This window comes from Mesoplodon bidens (genome assembly GCF_964165515.1).
Source record: "Mesoplodon bidens genome assembly, chromosome: 3".
NCBI classification, from domain to species: Eukaryota; Metazoa; Chordata; class Mammalia; order Artiodactyla; family Ziphiidae; genus Mesoplodon; species Mesoplodon bidens.
Genome location: NC_138178.1, coordinates 43,006,010 through 43,032,754, shown reverse-complemented (window position 1 = coordinate 43,032,754; position 26,745 = coordinate 43,006,010). Strand labels below are relative to the sequence as shown.

Below are 26,745 nucleotides of genomic sequence, written 5' to 3'. Positions count from 1 at the left end.
CTTAAACAAGATGTAGCAGCTTTTTTTTTTTTTTTTTTTTTTTGCGGTACTCGGGCCTCTCACTGTTGTGGCCTCTCCCGTTGTGGAGCACAGGCTCCGGACGCACAGGCTCAGTGACCATGGCTCACGGGACCAGCCACTCCGCGGTATGTGGGATCTTCCCGGACCAGGGCATGAACCCGTGTCCCCTGCATCTGCAGGCGGACTCTCAACCACTGCGCCACCTGGGAAGCCTGAGCAGCTTTAATGTGAATAAAATTAATATAAATTTGGGAGATTTTTTTCAATTTGTACAAATACAAATTTGTACAAATTTATGCATAAATAACATGGGAATATGACAGAATCCAAGAAGCGTAAGATGAATTCTCATCAAGCTTTTGACATTGCAAAATATCAGCAGTAATGTCATATAAACTAGGCTTAGTCATAATTTATAGGTTCTCTGGCTACCTTGTGAGTCCTTTCCCACATTACCTATGGCTTTTTAAAGTCTTGCTTTCTTCAGGCTTAGCCACCTGAACATGACAGGGGCAAGGACTGAAGTTTCAATAATAAGGGAAAAGCTGGATATGAGAGGAAATGAGTGGGTGGAAGACATCAATTAAAAGATGAGTGTGTAAAGACCATACCAGTCTTGTCCCTAGGTTGTCCTGGAGTTCCATGTTCTTGAATTCCAATGGGGGAAGAGGAGAAGATATTAAAAAGGCAAAGAAGCAGCAGCAGCCGCAGCAGCCGGTGAAGGCCTAGAAGAATTCCTGGCAAGCATTAAAAGCTCCTTCAACTCTGGGGTTCATTTCCACTTGGTCTCTCAACTCTTTTTTTTTTTGTGGTACGTGGGCCTCTCACTGTTGTGGCCTCTCCCGTTGCGGAGCACAGGCTCCGGATGCGCAGGCTCAGCGGCCATGGCTCACGGGCCCAGCCGCTCCACGGCATGTGGGATCTTCCCGGATCGGGGCACGAACCTGTGTCCCCTGCATCGACAGGCGGACTGTCAACCACTGTGCCACCAGGGAAGCCCGGTCTCTCAACTCTTACATGAAGTTTATGGTGAAGCCATACCAAACATACACTTAACTCAATGCTTTAAATTTTAGATTATCCAGCGGTGTTAAGATGTTTGGTAAGTCTGTCCGTTTGGTATGAAAATTTAAAGTAGAGGTAGGCAAGGAAGGGAATACAGGTGAGAAAATAAAGAGAACTCTTGTGGAGAAAAGTAGTTAGAAAATTAAGAAGATTTGACCATATCATAGATGAACATGGTAGTAACATTTTCCACTGAGGAATTGCTCTTTACTTAAATTCTGTCATTTGCTGAGACTCCCAAGGGAATGCCTCTTATGAGCATCTTTTTAAAAGTTAATCATAAAGGAAGACTAATTTTTTGTGTAACTAAAGAAATAAACCAAAATATTTTTTTACCAATGGCACAAAGAGAGAATCATACTTTATTATTTTAATTTAAAAATAAATTAAAAATAATTAATTAATTGATTTTTGGCTGCATTGGGTCTTCATTGCTGTGTGCGGGCTTTCTCTACTTGGGGTGAGTGGGGGCTACTCTTCATTGTGGTGCACAGGCTTCTCATTGCCGTGGCTTCTCTTGTTGTGGAGCTCGGGCTCTAGGTGCGCGGGCTTCAGTAGTTGTGGCACGCGGGCTCAGTAGTTGTGGCTCGTGGGCTCTAGAGCGCAGGCTCAGTGGTTGTGGCGCTTAGTTGCTCCGCTGCATGTGGGATCTTCCCGGACCAGGGCTCGAACCCACGTCCCCTGCATTGGCAGGCGGATTCTTAACCACTGCACCACCAGGGAAGTCCGAGAATTATAATTTAAATGGAGGCTGGCACATGCAAACTCATATTCATGTTCATTTGTTGATCGTCAAGCTTGACAGTCTCTCTTTTCTCTCACTATACATTTGGGACATGACTGGCCTTACTGATCACACATTTCTGTAGATGCAGCCTTGTTTCTGGTACAGAGTGCGAAGGAATTTGTAAAAGCACTGTAGGCAGATATGGAGGGGCTGTAACAGCAGCAGTATTAGATTTAGATCTTATGTATAAGTGATACAGTGTAATCACAGGCTCCACTTTGCATTTCCTCCTCACTCTGTTGTTAAAAGACTCTGAAGTGCTTTTCATCTTATTAGAGTCTATTTATCTTGTGAAATTTTTAAAATTCAATTTTAGTTTATGTATATAGATATTTTCTTGACTGCTATTAAAAAAGATAATTAACGTTTTGTATTGATATGGATAGATGTCCAGGATATATTGTTAAGTCAAAAAAAAAGTGTAGATGTATATATGTGTGCGCATATGTGTGCGTATGTATGCCTACGTTCTGGAAGAATTTATACTAGACTGTTGAGATTATTGAAAGCAGTTATTTCTAGAGGTGTGATTATGGGATACCTTCACTTTCTAATTTATCTATATCTATAATATTTGGATTTTTAAAATCAGCATACTTTTTTGTAATCAGAAAAAAACAAGTCTTTTCTTTCTTTAAGTAGTATAAACAAAGATGTTTCAAAGAAACTGTTTTTTCAAGTTAAGGAAATTTCCTTAACAGTGTATACATGTGTGAATAATATAATATACTAAAATAATTTATAATATATCTAAAATGTGTGATGCCTTCAGAAATGAGATGTCTCACTCCTGATACTCTTTTAGCCTTGGAATTGGCATCTTAGATTAGGCATGAACTAAGAATATTTTTCAGGGGACAGGGGAAAAAGAGGAAGGCTGCCTATTCAGTGTGATCTGAAGAGTTCTCAGAGATGCTACAAATAAAAGAAAATCCATAAAGAACTCTCACAAGTCAACAACAGACCTCTCACAGGTCAACAAACAACTTAAAAAATGGGCATGGGCTTCCCTGGTGGCGCAGTGGTTGAGAATCTGCCTGCCAATGCAGGGGACATGGGTTCGAGCCCTGGTCTGGGAGGATTCCACATGCCGCGGACCAACTGGGCCCGTGAGCCACAACTACTGAGCCTGTGCGTCTGGAGCCTGTGCCCCGTAACAGGAGAGGCCGTGACAGTGAAAGGCCCACGCATCGTGATGAAGAGCGGCCCCTGCTTGCCGCAACTAGAGAAAGCCCTTGTACAGAAACGAAGACCCAACACAGCCAAAAATAAATAAAAAGCAGTTTCTTTAAAAAAAAAAAATGGGCAAAAGACTTGAATAGACATTTCTCCAAATATGTACAAATAGCCAGTAAGCCCATGAAAGATGTTGAACATCATTAACCATTAGGGAAATGCAAATAAAAACCACAATGAGATAACAGCTCACACTCATCAGGATGCCTACTCCCAAAAAAACAGAAAATAAGAAGTGTTGGGGAGGATGTGGAGAAATTGGAACCCTTGTGCACTGTTGTTGGGGATGTAAAATAGTGTGTCCACTATAGAAAACTATAAGACAGCTGCTCAAAAAATTAACATAGAATTGCCATCCAATCCAGCAATTCTGCTTATGGGTATATACCCAAAGAATTGAAAGCAGGGTCTCACAGAGATATTTGTACACCTGTGTTCATGGCAGAATTATTCATAATATCCAAAAGATGGAAGGAACCTAAGTGTCCAGCAACAGATGGTTGTTGTATATATATACAACAGAATATTATTCAGCTTTAAAAAGGAAGGAAATTCTAACACAAGCTACAACTCGGATGAACCTTGAGGGCATTAGGACAAGTGAAATAAACCAATCACAAAATGATAAATACTGTATGATTCTACTTATATGAGGTATGAGCAGTCAAATTCATAGAGACAGAAAGTAAAATGGTAGTTGACAGCAGCTGAGGGAAGGGAGGAATGGAGAGTTATTGTTTAATGGGCACAGAGTTTCAGTTTTGGAAGATGAAAATGTTCTGTGAATGGATGGTGGTGATGGCAGCACAACAGTGTGAATGCACTTAATAACTACTGAGCTGTATATTTTAAAATGGTGAAGATGGTAAATTTTATGTGTACTTTACCACAGTTAAAATGATAAATAAAACCCATTAATGCCTCAGAATCTTCCCTTCTAAAACTATTCCTAGGTATTCTCTTTGCAAGTTGTTCTTTTCCGAGGATAAATATGTATAATGTCTCATGGTGAGCAAGTATCAGTCCTTTCTTCAGAGAGAATGAGACAGGAAGCTGGAGGACATATCTGGAGCTAGGGTTGAAGGAAAAGCTGCTTCAATAGTAAAATGGGCAAAGGAAGAAGGAGATACTTTGGGCCACTAAAAATAACTTGTTACATTACAATTTTGCCTTACCCTGGCTCAGCCCCGCAAAGCCTCTGATCCAATAGTATCTCCAGTGTTAGTAAGAGTCTAAGGTGATATTTTACCTTTGATATGCTTTATAGAATTTTAGACTACATTCCTGGGCCAACAAGACACTTGCAGAGATTCATAAAATATTCACCCATACTTTTCCATTAGGAGTTAATACAGGTGATTTTTTAGATAGTAATCTTGGTATAGGACTAGTGTTTCTAAACATCAAATGAAAGACAAACCATAAAGGGAAAAATTAACAAGAATTTTAACAATTTAAACTTCTCTACAACAAAACAAATGCTTTAAGTGACATTAATAGGGAAACTGGTAGAACAGAAAAATATTTTCAATTCTTTGATTAACGCCTCAGTATCCTTAATATATAAAAAAGTAATGAAATCCATAAGAAAGACTAACATCCTAGTAGTAAAGTAGACAACACAAATAGTTCACAAAAGATGAAACTTCAATAGCCTATAAACATTGAGAAGTTATTTAAGTAGTTTCTTAAGTAACTGAAGAAATGCAAATTAAGGTAATGAGATATTATTTTTTTACCAAACTGATAATTTTTAAAAAATTTTACTTATTTAGGGATATAAAACCTATCATAACCTGCTAGTGTGAGTAAACTTAGTTTAATCTTTCTCTGGGGAAGTTTAGCAATATATGCATCAAAAGCCTTAGAATTTTTTATGCCTTTTAAGCTGACAGTAATGTATTTATAAGAATTTGTTTTAAGGAAATAAATATGAATGAATATTACAAAGATGGTAATTTCTGTGCTGTGGAATAGTGTATCCAACTGGAGACAACGTACATGTCCAAGAATAGGGAATTGTTTACATAAAGTCTGTACAAAGCTAGTGTCTAATAAATTCATTAGTATTTTCGAATAATTAACTTTTGACTCGAATATTTCTTTATTATACAGCTATTTTCTAGTTTGTTGATTATTTTTGTGTTTGTTATTTTCTTTCATCTACTTTCTTTGAGTTTAATTTGTTATTCTTTTTTTTAGTGTCTTGGGATAGATGCTTAGACATTGATTTTTCAGCCTTCCTTCTTTTGTAATATATGATTTAAAGGCATAAACTTCCCTCAAAGCACCACTTTGGCTATATTCTTCTGGTTTTTGTGGTTGATTTTTAAATTATCATTCAGTTTAAAATGGTTTTATTTCCCTTCAGAGTTTCTCTGTGACTCTTGGGTATTTACAAATATATTGTTTTATTTCCAAAAATGTGGCAGTTTTCTAGTTATCTTTCTGCTATTGATTTGTAGCATAATCCCGCTGTTGACAGTTAACATAATCCTGTTATCTGTGTATGTGCTTTGAAATTTGTTGAGACTTGCCATCCCAACTCCCCTTTCCACCTGCCACTAGCTGCTTTTAAGGCTTTTCTCTTTGTTTTCAGTTTTCAGCAGTTTTACTATGACCTATCCACATACAGTTTTCTTTACATTTATTTTGTTATGGGTCATTAGAGCTTTTTGTTATGGCTTAATGTTTTTCATCAGTTTTGGAAAATATTTGACTGGTATCTCTTCAAATGTTATTTTCTCTGTCCTTCTGGAACTCAACTGCATATAAGTTAGACTGTTCCACTACATTCCATATGTCCCTGATCCTCTTTTATCTATTACTTTGTTTTTTCTATTTTTGGTTCAGTATGATTATTTTCTACTGAGCTATCTTTCACCTCACACATGCTCTCTTCTGCTGTGTCTAATCCATCTACTGAATTCTTAATTTTAGTTATTATATTTTTCAGTTCTAAAGGTTCCACTTGCCTTTTAAAAATATTCAAGCTCTCTGGTAAAATTACCAATTATTTGCATATTTTAAAATATATTAATCTTTTATTGAGGTATAATTGACAAATAACATTTGTTAGTTTCAGGTATATAACATGATTTGATATTTGTATATATTGCAAAATGATCACCACAGTAAGTCTAGTTAACATCCATCACCATACATAGTTAAAATTTTTTTGTCTTGTGATGAGGACTTTTAAGATGTACTCTCTTAGCAACTTTCTCACATGAAATACAGTATTATTAACTATAGTCACCATGCTATACATTATATACCCATGACTAATTTATTTGTAATTGGAAGTTTGTAATTTTTGGCCCCCTTCACGTGTTTTGCCCACTTCCTACTCCCTGCCTCTGGTAGTTGCCAATTTGTTCTCTGTATCTGTGAACTTGACTTTTAATCATAGTTTTTTAAAAAAGTGTGTGCTTGATCACTCCAATATCTGAGTCACCTGTGACTCCTTTTCTGTTGTTTGTTCTCTTGGATTTTGGTCATTTAGTCTTTTTTCCTGTCATGCCTGCTACTTTTTCATTGAATGGAGACATTCTATATGAAAAATTATAGAGGCTGGGCTTCCCTGGTGGCGCAGTGGTTGAGAGTCCGCCTGCCAATGCAGGGTATGCGGGTTCGTGCCCCGGTCCGGGAGGATCCCACATGCCACGGAGCGGCTGGGCCCGTGAGCCATGGCCACTGGGCTTGCGCGTCCGGAGCCTGTGCTCCGCAGTGGGAGAGGCCACAGCAGTGAGAGGCACGTGTACCGCAAAAAAAAAAAAAAGAAAAAAAAATTATAGAGGCTCTGGATGATTACTTGCGGAAATGATTTAATTTTCTTCTGGCAGCCAGACTGGTAGCCTTGTCTAATTAGGGATTGAGAGGTTTCACTGTGTTTCAGGCTTTGTAAGGGCAATCAGTTTTCAGTTGGCCATAACCTTACATATGATGTTTTAAGGATCTCAACTAAAAACTGGGATATATTCACCAGGCCTTTATTCCTTCTGGACCTGAACTCCAATTTTTGTTTCCTCACCTCTTGAGGTGCCAGAATTTCTACTTAGCTGTTTAGCTTCTTAATGGTTGCATTCTGCTTGGTTTCTCAGCCACTTTCCCTGCACATCTACAGTTTAGAAACTGACAAAATGCTCCAAAGGGAAATTGTGAGCAACTAAGACCACCTGTTTTTCTCTAAGATTCTGGCCCCCTCCAGTCTTGGAGTTCAAGGCTGCTGGTTCAGCTAGTTTTTGTCTTTTTAGACAAGTGAGACTATCAAGTTCTAGGCTAATATTGTCTGCTCAGCTTCCATACCCCATAAGGTGACTTGGCAAATGACCTCAGGAAAAAAAAGTAGTAGCAAATGTAGAGCTCACCTCAGTGTATTTCCCTTCTTTCTGGGAACTTGACCCCTCAAATCATGATTATTTTGGCTGCTCTCAGACACCTTTAATCTGCTGTTTTGTTTATTTGTTTGTTTGTTTTCACATTTTATCCATCTTTCTTAATTGTTCTCATTGAGAATACCAGTCTGATACGCGCTATCCATCATATCTAGAACCAAAAGTCCTTTGCTAAGCTATTTTGTAAGTGTATGTTATAAGTACTTTTGTTATGTAGATGCAGGAATTATTCAGATGGTTTGATATAAACTTTTTGGGGGGAGTTATTTTAAAGAAACTTTCTGGTAGGTAAAGTAACAGTTTATGAAAATTTTATTTCAGATATCTTATCAATCATTCCAAAGACATATATAACCCAGTATATGTGCATGTGTGGGTATGAAGTAAATCCTAAAATAGCTTTCCGTTTTTAAAGACTGATTAGTTTTTCCTAATATTTTTAGAATTTGTTATACAGTATACAAAGTAAAAACCTAATTTTGGCTAGTATTCAGTTTATGGTCTATTTATGAAAAGGTTATTTTTACATTTTTTAATAATAATGTTTCTTAGAGATAAATTTGAATTTGTTTAAATTTTAAAAATAACCAAACCTGGGACTTCCCTGGTGGTGCAGTGGTTAAGAATCTGCCTGCCAGTGCAGGGGATGGGTTTGAGCCCTGGCCCGGGAAGATCCCATGTGCCACGGAGCAACTAAGCCTGTGCACCACAACATCTGAGCCTGCGCTCTAGAGCCCATGAGCCACAACTACTGAGCCTGCATGCCACAACTACTGAAGCTCGTGCACGTAGAGCCCATGCTTTGCAACAAGAGAAGCCACTGCAATGAGAAGCCTGAGCACCGCAACGAAGAATAGCTCTCTCTTGCCGCAACTAGGGAAAGCCTGTGCACAGCAACAAAGACCCAATGCGACCATAAATAAATAAATAAATAAATTTATTTTTTAAAAAACGTTTCTGTACAAAATAAATAAATAACCAAATCTTAGCTATGCATGCATACTTTTTATAACTAATTTTCTCTATACTAATAATTACTCCTGTCAAGAAAATTTATTTTTCTATTATAAGTATATTGGTTATAAATCTTTCTGGAATCTATTATTAAAAATAAGGTGTAAAAAATAGGGTGTAATTTATTTTTTATTTGGAAAATACAGAAGACCCTTGTGAAGAATTAAAAAAAAAAATAAAGACTACCCCTCAAAGGCAACCAATGCTCATTTTTGGATATAGTCTCTGTTGTTGATATTATGCTGCACTGCCCAGATCTATCTTTGAGGACTTCCCAACTCCCTCTTCCCACTTGCTGTGGGGTTGTTGGGAATTTTCTTAGCTTAAGAGAGCCATTTTGCCCAAGGTCACACTCTTTTCTAGGGCAGCCTACATCCAATGACTGGTTGATGCGGGGGTGCCTACGTTGCAGTTCAGCTTCTCCCTCTGCCCAGTGCTTCCTTTCCTTCCTCCTATAGCTGTAGATCCAAGAGCGCTCACTAATAAACTGCCTGCACACTATTCTCCATCTCACACTGTGCTTCCTGGGGAACTCAAACTGCAACGGTCACTTTCTAGCTTTTTTCACTCATGTTTTTTTTATATAGTCAAGATTATTATATATATATATATATATATATATATATATATATATATATATACATATAATATAAATATCTGTATTTCTGTGCAGCTCTTTTCCCTGTTTATGACATGAGCATTTTTACTTGTTATTTAAAATAGTTCATTTTTCAGATTATTGTGTGGTTTGCATATTATTTAACCTTTGCTACACATTTATGTATTTCCATGGTTTGGATATTATAAATAATGCTGTTATGAATATTTGTAAGATACATTTTTATATGTTTTGGACTATTTTCATAGAATTGACTCCTAAAGATAAAGCTTCTGAATATTTTAATATACTATGTATATAATGCCAAGCTGCTTTCCAGAAAGAATGTACCAGTTTATATACTTTCATTACCAGTATATTAGTATCCTTTACCAAGTGTCCCATTCATGTAAGTATAATCTCTCCTTTCTAAAGAGAGGATACTGAATACAATTTAAATTTTTCTGAGTGATGGGCTATCATAATAAAGGTGACTAGTCGTGCAGTAGTATAGGGGAACTCTCATAGTCTACGAAGGTGATATGGGATATTTGTACATATACTCAATTACTTCAGGTCAAAAATTTTAGAGGGCCTGGCTTCTTCATTATGAGGCCATAAAATCTTACTTTTTGACACTCTCTAGTTCCCCAGATTTTTACAGCTTCTCTTCCTTTGCAATGGATACTCTTTTGAGGTCTTCCTAGATTGTGATGAACCTCCTTTAATCCCCAACCATTTTGTTTAACTTGACATCCTCTCTCAGCTCAGCCGCATGTGACTAGGACGGGGGTGGCAACCTTTCCTATGTTGACCATTCCATGTCCATTTCCTGGGCCTTTCTCAGAGGAGGGAAAGACTGGGTGCTCAGGATGTATGATGGGCATCTTGCACCAGGTGTGGGGCCCAGAAAACAGTTGTTGCAGATACGCACAGAGGAACAGAGATGAGAAACTTGAGAAGGACTGATTAGCTTTCCAAGTCCTGTTTCTAGTTCTGTCTGAAGCCCTGTTCCTATTCTTAAGGCTTCTTAAGGTTCCTATTCTTAAGGCCCCATATCCTTAAAATCCTCCTTACTTGCCTGAGTTAACTCAAGTTTGTTTGTTAAGACAACATTACTTTCCTGTCTTTAAAATGACATGAACTTGGAACAGATAAAATTATAAAATAAACCTAGAAGAATCTTTGAATGAAAACCTGAGGGATTCTCCTTCAAGTAAAACTCTAGGCATGAAAAGACTTTATGTCTTCTCTTTTGAACACTCAGAGGCCATTTTTGCCTTTTATTCTTTTTTTTTTTCCGGCCGTGCTGCGCAGCTTGCAGGATCTTAGTTCCCCAACCAGGGATCAAACCCGGGCCTCCGGCAGTGGGAGCACAGAGTCCTAACCACTGGACTGCCAGGGAATTCCCTGCCTTTTATTTATTTATTTATTTTTAACATCTTTATTGGAGTATAATTTCTTTACAATGGTGTGTTAGTTTCTGCTTTATAACAAAGTGAATCAGCTATACATAAACATATATCCCCATATCTCTTCCCTCTTGTGTCTCCCTCCCACCCTCCCTATCCCACCCCTCTAGGTGGACACAGAGCACTGAGCTGATCTCCCTGTGCTATGTCTGCCTTTTATTCTTAGTAGTGTTCTGGGTAGTTGATTTTTAGCCACTCTGTAAGTCAATTTAATTTTTTTAGTACTTTAGGCTGAAATATATTTTTCATAGATCTCAAGAGTGACTAATTACTGGCTAACATTAGGTTTTGTAAATAGCATAAGGAAAACTAATTGCCAATTGAACATTGTTGAGAACTATGTAATTGTTAACCTTTAACATTTATTTAAAAGTCTCTGCAATAGTTGGTTTCCTTGGTATTGAAGTGCTCAGCTAGATAAATTTAGCAGAATCATTAATATTTGCCCAGAACTTGGCATTTAGATAACAGATTACATTCTACCTTTTTTTTTGCGGTACGCGGGCCTCTCACTGCTGTGGCCTCTCCCTCTGCGGAGCACAGGCTCCGGACGTGCAGGCTCAGCGGCCATGGCTCGCGGGCCCAGCCGCTCCGCGGCATGAGGGATCCCCCCAGACCAGGGCACGAACCCTCGCCCCCTGCATCGGCAGGCGGACTCCCAACCACTGCACCACCAGGGAAGCCCTACCTTTTATTTAATCGGAATAACTTGCGTTTTGATAACAGGTATCTGGGGAGAACTCTGACTAAATACTGTAGTATATTTGTAACCCACTGCTAAATGATGATGATATGCTTTACGGAGTTGATATGCTTTTCCATTGGCAGGAAAGATCTGTGGGCTTTAGTACAGACTCAAGGAGACCATTGGCCCCTGTTCCATCTGTAGGCTTTTTTCTGGTCCCCAGCCCAGAGATTTCATCTTATGTTTTGGTCACACTGGCAGTTGCATAATGTATAGATGGATTAGTGAAAAGCCATCCCCACTAGTAGGGAATGTTTTTTTGATGATGGTCATTGATGATGAGTCAAAAATGCTTTTTGTTTGGAAACCAAGAATGGCACTGCTCAGTGATGATCACATGGTTTCTTCATATAAGACAGGAAAAATGTATGAGTCTTTATTCCTGGTTTGAGCTGGTCCTCCCTGCCTCATTCTTCTCCATCTATTACAGGTTGAGCTATCATATCGTGGGGTGTTAGAGCAAGGGGCCAGGCAGCGAAGCTTGTTATGCTGGTAGTTCATCCTTTGGCTTTTAGTTGTTCTTTCCAACCTTATATAAGACAAGCTAAAATATGGTTTTGTTATATTTCTGTTACAAATAATTTATTATTAAAATCAGATTATTTTAAGTTTCAGAGGAAAAAGTATATACTTTTACTCATATTTCTCCCTACCTCCTGTATACCCAGCTAAGTAAACCAAAATTTAATGGGGTCTATGGAGGCTGTATAGCAGTGAGTCAGAATGCTCAGGATGTCTAGTGTTTGGAACTTCTTGCCAAGGTTGTAGATGCTCTGAGTCTAATGTTTTCCTGAGTACAGTATTATGTGAATAGCATGTTTCAGTGCTAAAGAACACATTTTTAAAATGGAAGCATTCTCCAGTCTTTGTTAATGTGCTTTGGGAAAGAGTGGCTACATATTTATTTTATGGCTCAGCAATTAATGACACAAAGTATAATAAATCTGATTTGCAAAACACTATAAATTGTTTAAAGATCATTTGTCGGTCACTTAATCTGTGGGTACAGTCAAATCACTCGCAAACTGTTGGCTTTGAGATATAGTTTGCCTTGGACAAGAGGCTGCTCTTTCTGTCCCTTTCTTCCAGAGCATGTTAAATGACTCTTGAGTGCCAAGGTTCACAGCCTATTCACACATGGCCCGGGACAGCCTCTCTCCCCTCAAACCACGGTAGCAGCCCAAGGGTTCTACAAGCTTCAGTTCTTATCCCCACATGCCCATAGCCCTGTTGATGGTTCTGAGTTTTCTCCTATGATTAGAAACAAACAAAATAGCTTTCCATTCATGGAAAAATCTAAAACACGTACTAACGTAGAAAACACAGTACAATAAGTTCCCATGTACCCATCCTCCATCTTTAACAATATCAACTCATGGCCAGCCTTCTACCCCCACCCACTTCTGCTCTTCCATATTATTTTGAAGCAAATCCCAGATGTACTGTCATTTCATTCCAAATATTTCAGTATGTGCAGAAAAGAATTACCATATTAGGCCTGACTGTTGTCCTTTGAAAGGCTTGCTTACAGGTTTGGCCCTTGGCTAGCAACTGGGAACTTGGATTTTGGGAGGGTTCTCACTGTCTTAACTGATGGTGGTGCACTGTGCTTAAGCTTTGTGTACAAATAATATCATTTATGCTGAACACCTGCTTTCCTTCTGGGAAACTGGAATCTTGGAACATGCTAGACAGAGTGGGCCTCTGTAACCAGCCCCCAGTGAAACCTTGGGTACCAAGTCTCTCATGAGCTTCTCTTGTAGACCCTATTGTCACAACTGGTTCCTGGGAGGAATTCAGCACATCCTGTGTGACTCCACTGGGAGAAAACTCTTGGAAGCTCTCACCTGGTTTCCTGTAGACATCACCCCATGTACCTTTTCCTTTTGTTGATTTTGCTTGGTATCCTTTCGTTGTAATAAATCTTAGCTATGAGTATGGTATAGACTGAGTCCTGTGAACCGTCCTAGGATATCACTGAACCTGGGAGCGGTCTTGGGGATCCCTGACACAGCATCTCTAACACAAGCACTTAAAAAATAATAATATATACACACATACACACACATTCACACACACACAAACATACATACAATCTCCATAATATCATTATTATACAAAAAAAATTCATAAAATTTTTTTAATGTCATCAAATGTGAAATCGGTATTTGCATTTCCAATTGTATCATAAATTGAATCAAGGTTCTGATACTACAACTGGTTGATATTTCTTTAAGTCTCTCTTAATCTATACCTTCCCTCTCCTTCTCTTTTCTTTTCTTTTTCTTTCTTTCTTTTTTTTTATTTCCTTGAAATTTGTTTGTTGAAGAAACTGGGTCATTTGTCCTATAGAATATCCTACAGTCTGGTTTTTGCTGATTATATTGCCATAGTGTAGTTTAACTTGTTCCTCTGTAAATTGCTAGTTGAACCTAGAGGCTTTTTGTATGAGTTCTTGAAAGCCCAGTGCCTTCGTATGTCTTGAGGCTATGCCTTAATTTCTATTTGATTAATGTTTGCCAAACACTTTGAGGCACTTGGATAAAAGGGGTTCTAACAGTAAATAGCTTTGTTTTCATTAGCACGAGACTACATCTTCTGACACTTGGAGCCTGAGTCATTGCACTTTAGAGAATCCAATAGAAAGTACATGGCTTAGTGTTCACCATCTGTCTTAAGGTACTAGCCCTGGCAGAGTTCCCTTAGCTAAAGCTGGCTTTAGTGATTAGGATTGGTACAGTGCCATGGGGACCAAATATTATGATGTAAGTGGAAATGTAGTTTTTTCTTAAAGTCTATCTTACTGTTCTTGAAGACCCTAAAACTTAAAACAGAAAACATCAGAAACCTACTAAAATCTGTAAACCCATTAAATTAATTTGCTATGCAACAGATCCCTTCAGTATCTCAGTAACTAAGTTCTAATTAGTGTTACTAAGTTCCTCTTATTTCAACCCTATAGGAATAGTCTGACAACAAGGATCCAATGTAGGTATCACAGGTCATCTTTGGTGATGTGCTTTTTTGAAATGACTATGTATTTGGGCATTTATTAAACACTTAAAATACAGGTGTACACTTTAACTTTTAAAATTTTTAATAAAATAAAGATTCCCATCTTAACCATTTGTAAGTATACAGTTCAACAGTATTACGTACATTCATATTGTGTAACTAATCTTTGGAACACTTTTCATCTTGCAAAACTAAAACTCTGTGCACATTAAACAACAGCTCCCCATTCCCTCCTCCTTCCAGCCCCATGGCAACCACTCTTCTACTTTCTGTCTATGAATTTGGCTACTCTGGGTATCTCATATAAGGGGAATTACAGTATTTGTCTTTTTTGTGACTGGCTTATTTCACTTAGTATAATGTCCTCAAGATTCATCCTTGTTGTAGCATGTGTCAGGATTTCCTTCCCTTCCAGAGCTGAATAATATTTTGCTAAATGTATATATAGTAGTCCCCCCTTATCTGTAGTTTCGTTTTCAGCTTCAGTTACCTGTGGCCAACCACAGTCCAAAAATATTAAATGGAAAATTCCTGATATTAGATTTGGCAGTGATTTCTTGGATATGAAAAGTCTTCATAAGTTTTAAATTGTGCACTGTTCTGAGTAAGGTGATAAAATCTTGCACCATCCCGCTCCTTCCTGCCCAGGACATGAATCATATTTGATGTCCTTTGTCCAGCATATCCCGCCTGTTAGTTACTTAGTAGCCCTCTTGGTTCAGATCAACTGTCCTGGTATCACAGTGCTTGTGTTTAAGTCACCCTTATTTTACTTAATAATTGCCCAAAGCACAAGAGTAGTGATGCTGGCAATTCAGATATTCTCTTACTGTGCCTAAATTATAAGTTACTTTATCATAGGTATGTATGTATAGGAAAAAAATAGTGTGTATAAGAGTTTGGTACTATTCAGAGTTTCAGACATCCTCTGGGGGTCTTGGAATGTATCCCCCATGGATAAGGGGGAACTACTCTACTACATTTTGTTTACCCATTCATCTGTTGATGGATACTTGGATTGGTTCTACGTTTTGGATATTATGTATAATGCTGCTGTGAGTATGGGTGTACAGATATCTCTAAACCTGCTTTCAATTCTTTTGGGTATATACCAAGAAGTGGAATTGCTGGATTGGATGTCAATTCTCTATTGTTTTTTTTAAGAACTGCCATCTTGTTTTCCACAGCAGCTGTACCATTTTATATTCCCAACATCAATTTCTTCACATCCTCTTTAACAGTTGTTATTTTCTGGGGTTTTTTGAGAGGTTAGGCAAGTATCTCATTGTGGTTTTCATTTGCATCTCCCTAATGATTAATGTTGCTGGCCATTTGTATATCTTTTTTGGAGAAAAATCCTTTGCCCATTTTTAATCAGATTGGTTGTTTTTTTTGTTGTTGTTGAATTGTAGGAGTTCCTTATCTATTCTGGATATTAGCCCCTTATCAGGTATATGATTTGCAAATATTTTCTCCCATTCTCTGGGTTGCCTTTTCACTCTTGGCCACACCTCACAGCATGCGGGATCTTAGTTCCCCGACCAGGAATCAAACCCGTGCCCCCTGCATTGGAAGCGTGGAGTCTTAACCACTGGACCACCAGGGAAGTCCCTGCCTTTTCACTCTTGATTGTGTACCTTGATGCACAAATTTTTAATTTTGATGTAATCCGATTTATCTGTTCTTTTTCTTTTGCTGCCTGTGATTTTGGTGTCAGAGCCAAGAAATCATTGACAAATCTAGTGTCAGGAAGATTTTCCCCTATGTTTTCTTCCAAAAGTTTTATAGTTGTAGCTTTTACATTTAGATCTTTGATCCATTTTGAGTTAATTTTTATATGCGGTGTAAGGTTAAAGTCTAACTTCATTCTCTGCAGTTATGCTTTTACACTTTGGTTTAATTATGCATGAGCACACCAGCTCAAAGGTTGGGGGAAGGCTCTCAAGTCAGTTGCACTGTTGACAACTGCTTGCTGTGGGAAACTTGGGTCTGTGCCTCTCCCCAGGGGCAGTTGTTACTGATCTATCTCATTTTTCCCCAAAGAAAATTTTTTCTAAATTTTAATAAGGTAAGAGAAGTTGTTAAATAATTTTTACTAAATATAAGTAGTAATTGATTTATAACTTTTAGCTTAGATTCTTAAACTTTTTGTTATGAAAAGTTTTTAAACATACACAATGTAAAGAGAATAGTAAAACAAACCCCTAAGCACACATCTTCATCAGATCTTAGCATTTTGCACATATTGCTTCTTCTCTTTCCTCTCCAAACATTTTTTCTTTCTGGAGTATTTTAAGACAAACCCTAGTCATTTTATCATTTCGCTCATATTTATATGTTTAATGTAAACATACAGATTTCAAATCAAATATGTATTTTGTCAGAGTGTGCTTTTTCTATGTGCTTTATAGTAGAATATTTGTATAATCAATTTGTATTGTTTTAAAACCTAGGACTCAGACCAGCAGCATAATTTTAATATTTGAGATTGCTTCACAGTCTTATAATTTTGCATATTGCTTTTTGGCATTTCTTTGATCATATCTATGACTAGTATGCTACCTAAGCCTCGGAGACCCAAACCTCAGTTGTAACATTGCTCTTTTAGGAAAATATGAACTGCTTTACAGCTCTCCATGTTAGAATGTGGTTTCCAAGAACTCATTATTTACAGTTATCAGCTACATATATTTATAAACTGCTATATGAGAATGCACAGGAAAGATTACAAAAATATGCTTTTTTTTTTTTACTTTCTCCCTTGATGTTTTGAGTCCTAGTAGATATCATGTAACAAGTCCAGCCACCTGATCCATTATTCTTTCAACCCCTTACTTTTTTTTAAACTGGAGAATTTAATAAAGTTCAATAAAGTGGGGGATTTTTTGCTCTAGAAGAAGGGCTACTTGGAAGTTAAGAATTCAGAAACACATGACCGTTGAATTGAGAGATATGCAAAGGCCTCATCCAAGGTTAAGAAGTTTTCTTCTTAGTTTTTTTATTGACTGATTATCCAGTGCTACTGGAACCCAAAGATGGACTCCAGATAGGTCATCTCATCAGGCTGTTTGAAGTAGGGCTGTTTGGTAATTGGGAGGTTGGGAGCAATGTGGACCAGAGGTGTTGAGAGCTCTTGCTGTACAAGTTAATTTCTTTAATCAGAGAGGAATAAAGACCTTATACAGGGTCTGGAAACCCAAGAATGATGGTCAAGAGTAATGCAAAATTGAAACCAAGAAAATCCATAGTGTAAAACCCATTTTAGCACACTGTCCCATACATGCCTCAGATAGATAGTTTTGTGTCGTATAATCTATTTCTCCTCTCTGAGAGCCCCTGCATTTTTAATATCGAGGTAAAAACTATCACAGAGTCTTCTGAATAGATATTTAAGAAGTATCCATACATAACACAAATACTAATTCATTACTTTCTTAAGAAAGCCCACATTCCCCATGCTGACATTTCAAACTCAATATCTGCTTCACCCACGTGCCTAAAGGGCTATTTGTGGGGAACCTTCCACAGAGGCTTGATTGTGAGCATCTGATGACTCCAGGGAGCATGATGGTGGTTAGCTGTGCACTCTTGGCCTTTGGAATCGGCCCCCACTCCTCTTAGCCTTTCAGTGAATGACAAGGAGAAAGTATAATTCTGTTTCATTTCATTTTTTTTTCTCCTGTTTTAGAAGAATTTCACCTAAGTTGCTCTTTGAAAAAATAGCAAAAAACTTTTTTTTTTCCAGCTGGAACAGCCTCTCATAATTTATTAATGGAGCCAATCTCTTTAAAAATGTGAAGAAAATAATAGAACTTCTAATATAAAAGGATAACCTATCTGAGATGGTGACATTTGAGCTGAGGTTTGAATAAGAAAGCTCCTAACAGCACAGTGTAATGTAGAGAGAGGTAAAATTGGGACTAGACAATCTTGGGTCAAATCCTGGCTCCACCATTTAACTAGACATGCCATCTTAGTTACCTTACCTCACCCAACTTCAGTTCAGCGTAAAAGATTTGCTATAGTGTTTTCACAAGGACAACATGCAGAGCAGACAAATAGGTTTTATTGTTGTTATAGGAATGACTTAAGAAATTTAATGATTTAGCATTACCATAATGGTAAAAAAAAGCAGGGGGGTGGTTTAAAAATCTTTATTCTTCTCCATTAAAATTGTGAGGCTTTTTCTACCAAAAGTGTTTTTTTTGTTGTTTTAAAAATAGTCCATCCACTTCACTTCCTAGCTGTAGTGCGTAAAATTGTTTGTATAGTAGAAACATGTACAGTTAGTATCCATGGAGGAGGTTACTTAATAAATCTAAAAAAAAAGTATAAAGATTATGCTAATTTATGTTTTTATTTCATTTCAGTAACATTGATCAGTACAACCCAGGGTAAGAATTTCCAAAAAGAGACCTTGTTATGTGAGAATTCAGTATCTCATGATCTAATCAGAGGTTTCATGGAGAGATCAACTGACTTCTTTTAAACAGGCTACTTAACTCATGTGATGGATAACTTGACCTCTCCAGGAGTCCCCTTTATTCCAGGAGTATTTGTGAATGTGCTCTACTTTGTTCAAATCTAATACCCAAAACATTTTTTGACAATGAAATGATTCATCATCTAACAATCCTTTTTCACATGACAAACTCTTATATTTTATTCTCTTTTAAAGATTAGTGCACTATCATGTACAGATCATTAGTAGAGGCAGAGTAATTTAAAGTATTGGGAACTCCTGTGTCCACTGAAGACCTATTAGAAACGAGGATAATTTTTAGTGACAGGTACTTAGGTATGAAAGATCTGTAATTATTCAACTCAGTCTCTTTGCTTATTGTGATCACTCAAAAGAACAGTTTATTCAATTTAAAAAAGACAATATTAAATCAGAAAATATTGGGGAGAATAAGAAAATACCTGCAATTTTTGATTCTGTCTACAAAATTGTTTTATTAATTTAGGAACATAAAAATGCACTCTGTATTCTATGTCATCTCATATAATGATCACTTTGAAATATTTACATCTGCAAAAGCCTGTGAAAACTGAAACAATGGTCAGGGTTAAAGTTCATCTCCTGCCCTGTCTTTTTCTGGTAATAAAAAGAATTAGAAGGGTACAGTGTTTTCCCCCTAAATATCTACCTCCTCCCTCCCTGGCTGTTGGAACAGGTTTACATTATTATAATAATAATAATAATAATTATTATTATTATTATTTGGCGGTACGCGGGCCTCTCACCGTTGTGGCCTCTCCCGTTGCGGAGCACAGGCTCTGGACGCGCAGCCCAAGCGGCCATGACTCACGGGCCCAGCCGCTCCGCGGCATGTGGGATCTTCCCAGACCGGGGCACGAACCCGTGTCCCCTGCATCGGCAGGCGGACTCTCAACCACTGCACCACCAGGGAAGCCCTACATTATTATGTTTTTTAAAAGGGGCGTGTGTGGTTGTGCACATGTGTTCTATTGTAGCTACCCAACTACCCAGGGCCTCTTGTGTTACACTTCTTTGCATCTAACTCAACTATACTTTTGAGAAAAATATAATGTGTGAAAGCAAGGCACAGGTATAAAATATAAAATGTTCAACTTTCTACAGTTGTCATAGAATAGTTTTGATTCTGCTTGTATAGTTATCTGTTCGTTTAGTGAATGAATCTAATTAATTTATTTTTCCTTAAAATGGAGCTTCAAAGACTAGCTACCTTCTGACACACTTATTCGTGTGTCAGAGCTCAAAATTCCTGTGTATACTAACAAATCTTTGAGGAGGAATAAAGAAAGTGGTCTCTCTAGTGCTGACTGATTTCTTAGGGAGACTTCCAGAGCTCTAGTTGCCCTGGATGCTTCCGGATTGGGAGAGGGCTGCTTGTAATTACTTTAAGAAGGGATTAGGACCACCAGAAGCAAGGCTTTTGGTCAGAACTACTCATTTCTATAGTGTGACATTAGCCATATAGACCTGACTGTTTTTCCAAATTACTATATTATAACGATAAAATTTGAAGAACCGCAGTTAGGGCTACGATAAGGGTGTGGACACTGCCATTAACTAAGGAAAAGTTCATCTAGTTTAGGAATAAAACTTCACATCCTTGCCATTGTGTCTTTTAAGGTTATTTGCTCAATTATAATGCCTTCAGAACCTAGGATACTGGAGAGTGGGGGCAGATGTTTTTCTAAATTATGGGATTGGAGTGGGTGGGGTAGGAGTGCTGAGTGCTGGGAATGGATTTTTCAGAAATGTCTAGGTGTGTCTTGACTGCTAAAGGCCTCACACACAGACGTTTTTATTGCTAAGTCTCTACTACCACCCAGGTGTCACTTTTTCCATCTTCTGCGCCTGAGACTTCTGCCAAGGCATTGCCATCATCGGCGTATCATAAATGAATTCACAGTGCTTGCCATACCCACAGTTCCTTCTAAGGGCAACTGTCCTCACCCTCTAGGACTCCTGCTGAGGAAACACATGACCCAGCCTCTCTGACCAAGCTGACTAGACCAGGGGAGGACCTGACCCAAGGATAGCTTACTCATAGGCCAACTAGGGTCAAATGATGTTGCCTAGTCTCAAAAGTTCAGTCTAAATAGAGGCAGTAGGATTTAACTGAGCCCTTCAGATGTTCTGTTTTGGAAATCACAACGGAAGAGGGGAATAAAAAAGATAAACTAGACAAGAGTGATGTAGACACATGGGCAATACTGACCACATTAACAGTGGTACATCAGAAAGGCCAACAGATCCCTACCACTGAGCTTCCTGAGTCTGCCTTGGAATCAACACTATGTGTCAGTTTTGGCCTCTGTGAGACTCAGCCCTTCTTTAGTTCCTTATCCTTTTGTTTCCCCTGTATTCTTAATACTGTATGCTCTTCCTGTTCTTCACTTGAATGAGCTTAAGTGAGTCTCAGCTTCTCGTAATCATCTGACCCCAATTATAGGCCCTTAGATACCTGGAGGAATAAAAACAGGTAGGTGGTCCAGGGGTGTCCTGGATCAGAGTCACAATTCAGGGCAGGGATTAGGAACCTGGGCCTTAGGCTCCCAGCCTTGAGCTGCTTCATCTTCTATACTAATGGACTGTGCCATGTTTTTGTTTTTTGTTCTTTTAAATTTTAAATTTATTTATTTTTGGCTGCATTGGGTCTTCGTTGCTGCACGCGGGCTTTCTCTAGTTGTGGAGAGCCGGGTCTACTGTTCGTTGCAGTGTGTGGGCTTCTCATTGCGGTGGCTTCTTTTGTTGTGGAGTACCGGCTCTAGGCGCGCGGGCTTCAGTAGTTGTGGCTCGCAGTCTCTAGAGCACAGCCTCAGTAGTTGTGGTACACGGGCTTAGTTGCTCCACGGCATGTGGGATCTTCCCAGACAAGGGCTCGAACCCATGTCCCCAGCATTGGCAGGCGGATTCTTAACCACTGTACCACCAGGGAAGTCCTGTCATGTTTTTTTAAAAAACAGATTTTACATTTTAGAGCAGTTTTAGATTCACAGCAAAATTGAGCAGAAACTAGAGAGTTCCCATATACCCCTCCCCACACACATGCACAGCCCCCTTTTTAAGTAAAAAACAAAAAATAAAAAAAGATATACTGTGAACAGAAAGTCAGTGTTAGAGATATCAAAAGGTTAAATTTCACCTTGTTGAGTTGTTTTTTTCCTCTATTTTATTTTTATTTTTTGGCCACACCATGCAGCATGTGGGATCTTAGTTCCCCGACCAGGGATCGAACCTGCACCCCCTGCATTGGGAGCGCGGAGTCTTAACCACTGGACCACCAGGGAAGTCCTGTTGAGTTGTTTTTGATGTAAGTGTGATGAAAGATTTTTAGAACTTTTATGATCAGTAGTTATGGTGTCTTCTGCCCCTTAACCTCATTGCTTCTGTTTTCTTATACTTATAGAAAATTTATTCTGCCCAGAGTTCCTATTGTTTTCAATATGTAATTGTTAGAGTACATATTGTATTAACTTCCTTTTCTCCCAGCTCTGGGTATTCTCTTGCCTCTTCAACAGCAGCAAAGGACTCAAGCCCACTCAAAAAACAACCATCAGGGCTTCCCTGGTGGCGCAGTGGTTGAGACTCCGCCTGCCGATGCAGGGGACACGGGTTCGTGCGCTGGTCCAGGAAGATCCCACGTGCCGTGGAGCAGCTAGGCCCGTGAGCCATGGCTGCCTAGCCTGCGCGTCCAGAGCCTGTGCTCCGCAACAGAAGAGGCCACAACAGTGAGAGGCCCGCGTACCGCAAAAAAACAAAACAAAAAACAACCATCAGGAATAATATGAGTTCTGTTCCTTCCCAGTTCAGGGTTTCCTCCATGTGATGCCATGAGGAAGGACAGGTAGAGTTACAGACACTTGATTTACTTATGTGGGCTGTATCTAGGCCAGTGGGAGAAAAAAGACATGGTTGCCATATCCAAGAAGCTTTCAAGCTCACAGATCCTGAGCATCCCCTTCTTATCTTTCTCCATATGATCTCAGCCCGTATCTTCTGTACAGACACCACCCCAGCTCTTCCCTCTCTTGTGGTCATAAGAATATCACAACTATGCAGCCACTTTCTCTTTATTATGCCTGCAGCTCCAAGTATCATGCTGAGTGAGCCATATTCTTGCTGACTGCCTCATTTTCTTATAATTCTACTGATGCATTATATTTTGTTTCTACTAACAAAATGAATATACAAAATTTATCCAACATGCATAACTATATAATCATACCTTTTTGTGTGTGTGTGGTACGTGGGCCTCTCACTGTTGTGGCCTCTCCCGTTGCGGAGCACAGGCTCCGGACGCGCAGGCTCAGCGGCCATGGCTCACGGGCCCAGCCGCTCTGCGGCATGTGGGATCTTCCCGGACTGGGGCACGAACCCGTGTCCCCTGCATTGGCAGGCGGACTGTCAACCACTGCGCCACCAGGGAAGCCCCCCCTTTTTTTGATGAAAGCTCTAGCCAATTCTTTCATCAACAGGTATTTATTGAACCCCTATTATGTGCCAGGCGTGAGCTCTGGGTATCTCTCTGGTGTCCTCTCCTTTCTTGTTATAATGATTCTAAACTGCTCATTATTCCTCACATGTATTTCATTCTGCTTCACATCTTCATGCCTTTACTCATGTTGTCTCTGTCTGGAACACGCTTCCCCCATTTGCCTAGGTAATTCCTTTTCGTCCTACTACCCCCTATTCAGGTGTCCCCTCCTTAAGGAAGCCTCTGTGTGCTCCATTCCTTTGCCCAAGATGAGTGAGGTTTGCCTCCACTGGGCTCCTGTGTTGTCACCTTGTGCATACCTCCACCACCACCCTTACCACATCAGCGTGACCATGTCTGTGTCCATCTCATCAGCAGACCCTTGAGGAGAAGGTCAATATCTTACTCATCTTTGTTTCCACAGTTCTTGGAACAGTGCATGGAATAGAATATACACATAATAAACATTTGTGGAACCAAACAGAAAATGTTGTAGAATCGCTAGGTAATCCATGGTTGCATTCAACATTATTTTTTATTGCTAGAGACCATTTGCCCAAATCTCCAGCAAGGACAACCCTAGCATCCATTGCAACAATATACAATCATGAATTATAGGCACACCAGCTTTTTTTTTAATAGGTGAATTTATTTGTTTATTTACTTTTTAATTGGGGTGTAGTTGTTTTACAATGTTTTGTGAGTTTCTACTGTACAGTGAAGTGGAGTTCCCTGTGCTATACAGCAGGTTCTCATTAGTTATCTATTTTATACATATTAGTGTATATATGTTAATCCCAATCTCCCAATTCATCCCACGCCCCCTTTTCCCCCTTGGTGTCCATACAGTTGTTCTCTACATCTGTGTCTCTATTTCTGCCTTGCAAACTGGTTCATCGGTACCAATTTTCAAGATAAATGTTCTTAAATCTGGTCTCGACCTCTGAAGCTGGGAAGTCCCCAGTGCCATTTATTGACAAGACTATTTTTGCTCCATTATACTTTGTTCCTTTGTCAAAGGTCAGTTGACTACATTTATGTGGATCTATTTCTGGCCTCTCTATTCTGTTCCATTGATCCATTTGTCTTTTCTTTCACCAATACCCTACTCTTTTTTATTACTGTAGCTTTATAGTAATTCTTAAGTCAGATAATGTCAGTCCTCCAACTTTGTTCTTCTTCAATATTGTGTTGGCTCTTCTGGGTCTTTTGTCTCTCCCTGTAAACTTTAGAATCATTTTGTAGATATCCATAAAATAACTTGCTGGGCTTTTGATTGGGATTTCACTGAATCTATAGATCAAGTTGGGAAGAGCTGATATCTTGACAATATTGAGTCTTCCCAAATCATGAACATGGAATATCTTTCTACTTATTTAGTTCTTCTTTGATTTCATTAATCAGAGTTTTGTAGTTTTCCTCATGTAAGTCTTGTGCATATATTGTTAGTCTTGTACATAAGTATTTCATTTTTAGAGGATTCCAGTGTAAATGGTACTTCCAGTGTAAATGAATTTCAAATTCTACTTGTTCATAGCTGGTGGTAACTTTTTATATGGTGTGTTTAATATATTATCCATAATCATACATTCATATACACATACTGTTCATTCATGTGCCAGGCACTGTTTTGGATGGTAGACGTGCAACAGTGAGTAAAAATAGACAGGATGGAGCTTAGTGGGAGGAGAGAGACAAATAACTGTGCTAAGCACCCAAAAGGGGAGGTTTTACATTGCTGTGAAGACACACAGAGCAACAGGAGGTAATCAGTCAGGGGAGCTTCTCAGAAAGAGTGCAGGCCAAGCTGAGGTTTGAAAGAAGCCAAGCTGTTAATGAGGGGAAGGGAGGAGAGTTCCAAGCAGAAGGCACAGATTGTGAGAAGTCTCATGGTAGGGAGAGTCTGACACTTTTGAGAAAGTGAAAAAGGCCAGTGGAGTTGGAGCACAAAAAAGTGAGGGGAGGTGTGGTCAGAGAGAAAGCTTGAGAGGAGGGCAGGGACCTGTGACTTTGTGGAACAAAGCTGGGCAGGGATGTGGGGATTGGGATAGAGGAGACAGCATATGGTTAGACAGTCACTTTCAGAGACCTCTTTACATAAGCATAAGCTTCACTTCTATCACAGGTACAAACAGGTGACATTTTTTTTCACAGATCTCTCCTACAAAGAAACATTTTCTTAAATCTCTTTAGGAGGACACACATGACTAATGGAGAGGAACAAAGCCACACTGAGATGGAGTCCAAGGCACGGCCAGCCCCACTGCCCAGCTCTGGTCTCCCTTCCCCAGAGAGGTCTCACAGAGGGTGTCACTCATTCATGATTGGGCAAAAGGATGAATGTTCTAATGACAGACTTTAAGCATTGTTCACAAGAGTGTAAACCATAAATGAAAACCTGTTGACTGTCAAGCCACCATATTATATGGATATATGAATATATATTAAACAAAAATAGAATCATAAAATGATGCTGTTTTGCATCTTACCGTTTTCCAATCAACAGTAGCTTTCCATGTCAGTACATATAGATCTACCTTACTATTATTGTTTTTTTAATATTCCATTATATAGATATACCATAAATTTTTAACTATATATTACTATAGTTATATTAACCTTTATATTAATGTAGATATATATTAACCATTTTGATTTCTAAGTTTTCACTTTTCCAAACAATGCTACAGAACATTTTTGGAAATAATTATTTGTATTTTCTAGTATTTCATGGGAAAAATTCCTAAAGACGTTATGAGTCAAGGATGTGCATATTTTTAAAACTTTTGGTTTTATTATAAAACTAATACTTATCAAGAAATGTACAATATAGAAATACATAAAATACAAAGTCAAAAGTCTGCCTGCATCCCAGTTTGGTATGCATCCCTGAAGTATACATTTTACATTGTAAAAGAAATTATCAAATTGCTGTCTAAAAAGGTTGTGCCTGCTTATCCTATCACCAATATGTGAAAATGCTTAATTGTCCACTTTCTTCCCCACACATGTTATTATCAACTCTTTAAATCTTTTCAAATCCAGTACACATTATTTTAAATTGTGCTTTTGCATTTCTTTAACTATTAGTGAATTGGACATCTTATGTTTAATTTTTTTTAATGATGCTTCTGTGAGTTGCCTGTTTTATTTTGCCTATTTTGCTACAGGGTTATTTATCTTTTTCTTATTAATTTGTAAGAGCTCTTTATATGATAAGGGAATTAGTTTGCTACAAAACTTGTGGGGAGCCAATTTGTATTTTGACTTTGTTTATGATGTATTTTGTCACCCAGAAGTTTTAAATTTTTCTTGAACATCTTTTGAGCCAGGCTTTTTTTCCCAAATATAAAGCCTAGGGCAACTTTTTCCACTGCTTTCCCCAGCTAAAATTCAGCTAAAAGGACATTTCTTTTAAAAAAG

The 26,745-nt window shown here is 38.5% G+C and overlaps 1 protein-coding gene across 4 annotated transcripts in view; it reads left to right on the top strand.

Annotated features, from left to right (window-relative positions):
- The window catches only part of MYO5A (myosin VA), a 199,932-nt gene that overhangs the window by 27,453 nt on the left and 145,734 nt on the right, over nucleotides 1-26,745 (top strand). The gene's annotated exons all lie outside the window — the stretch shown is intronic.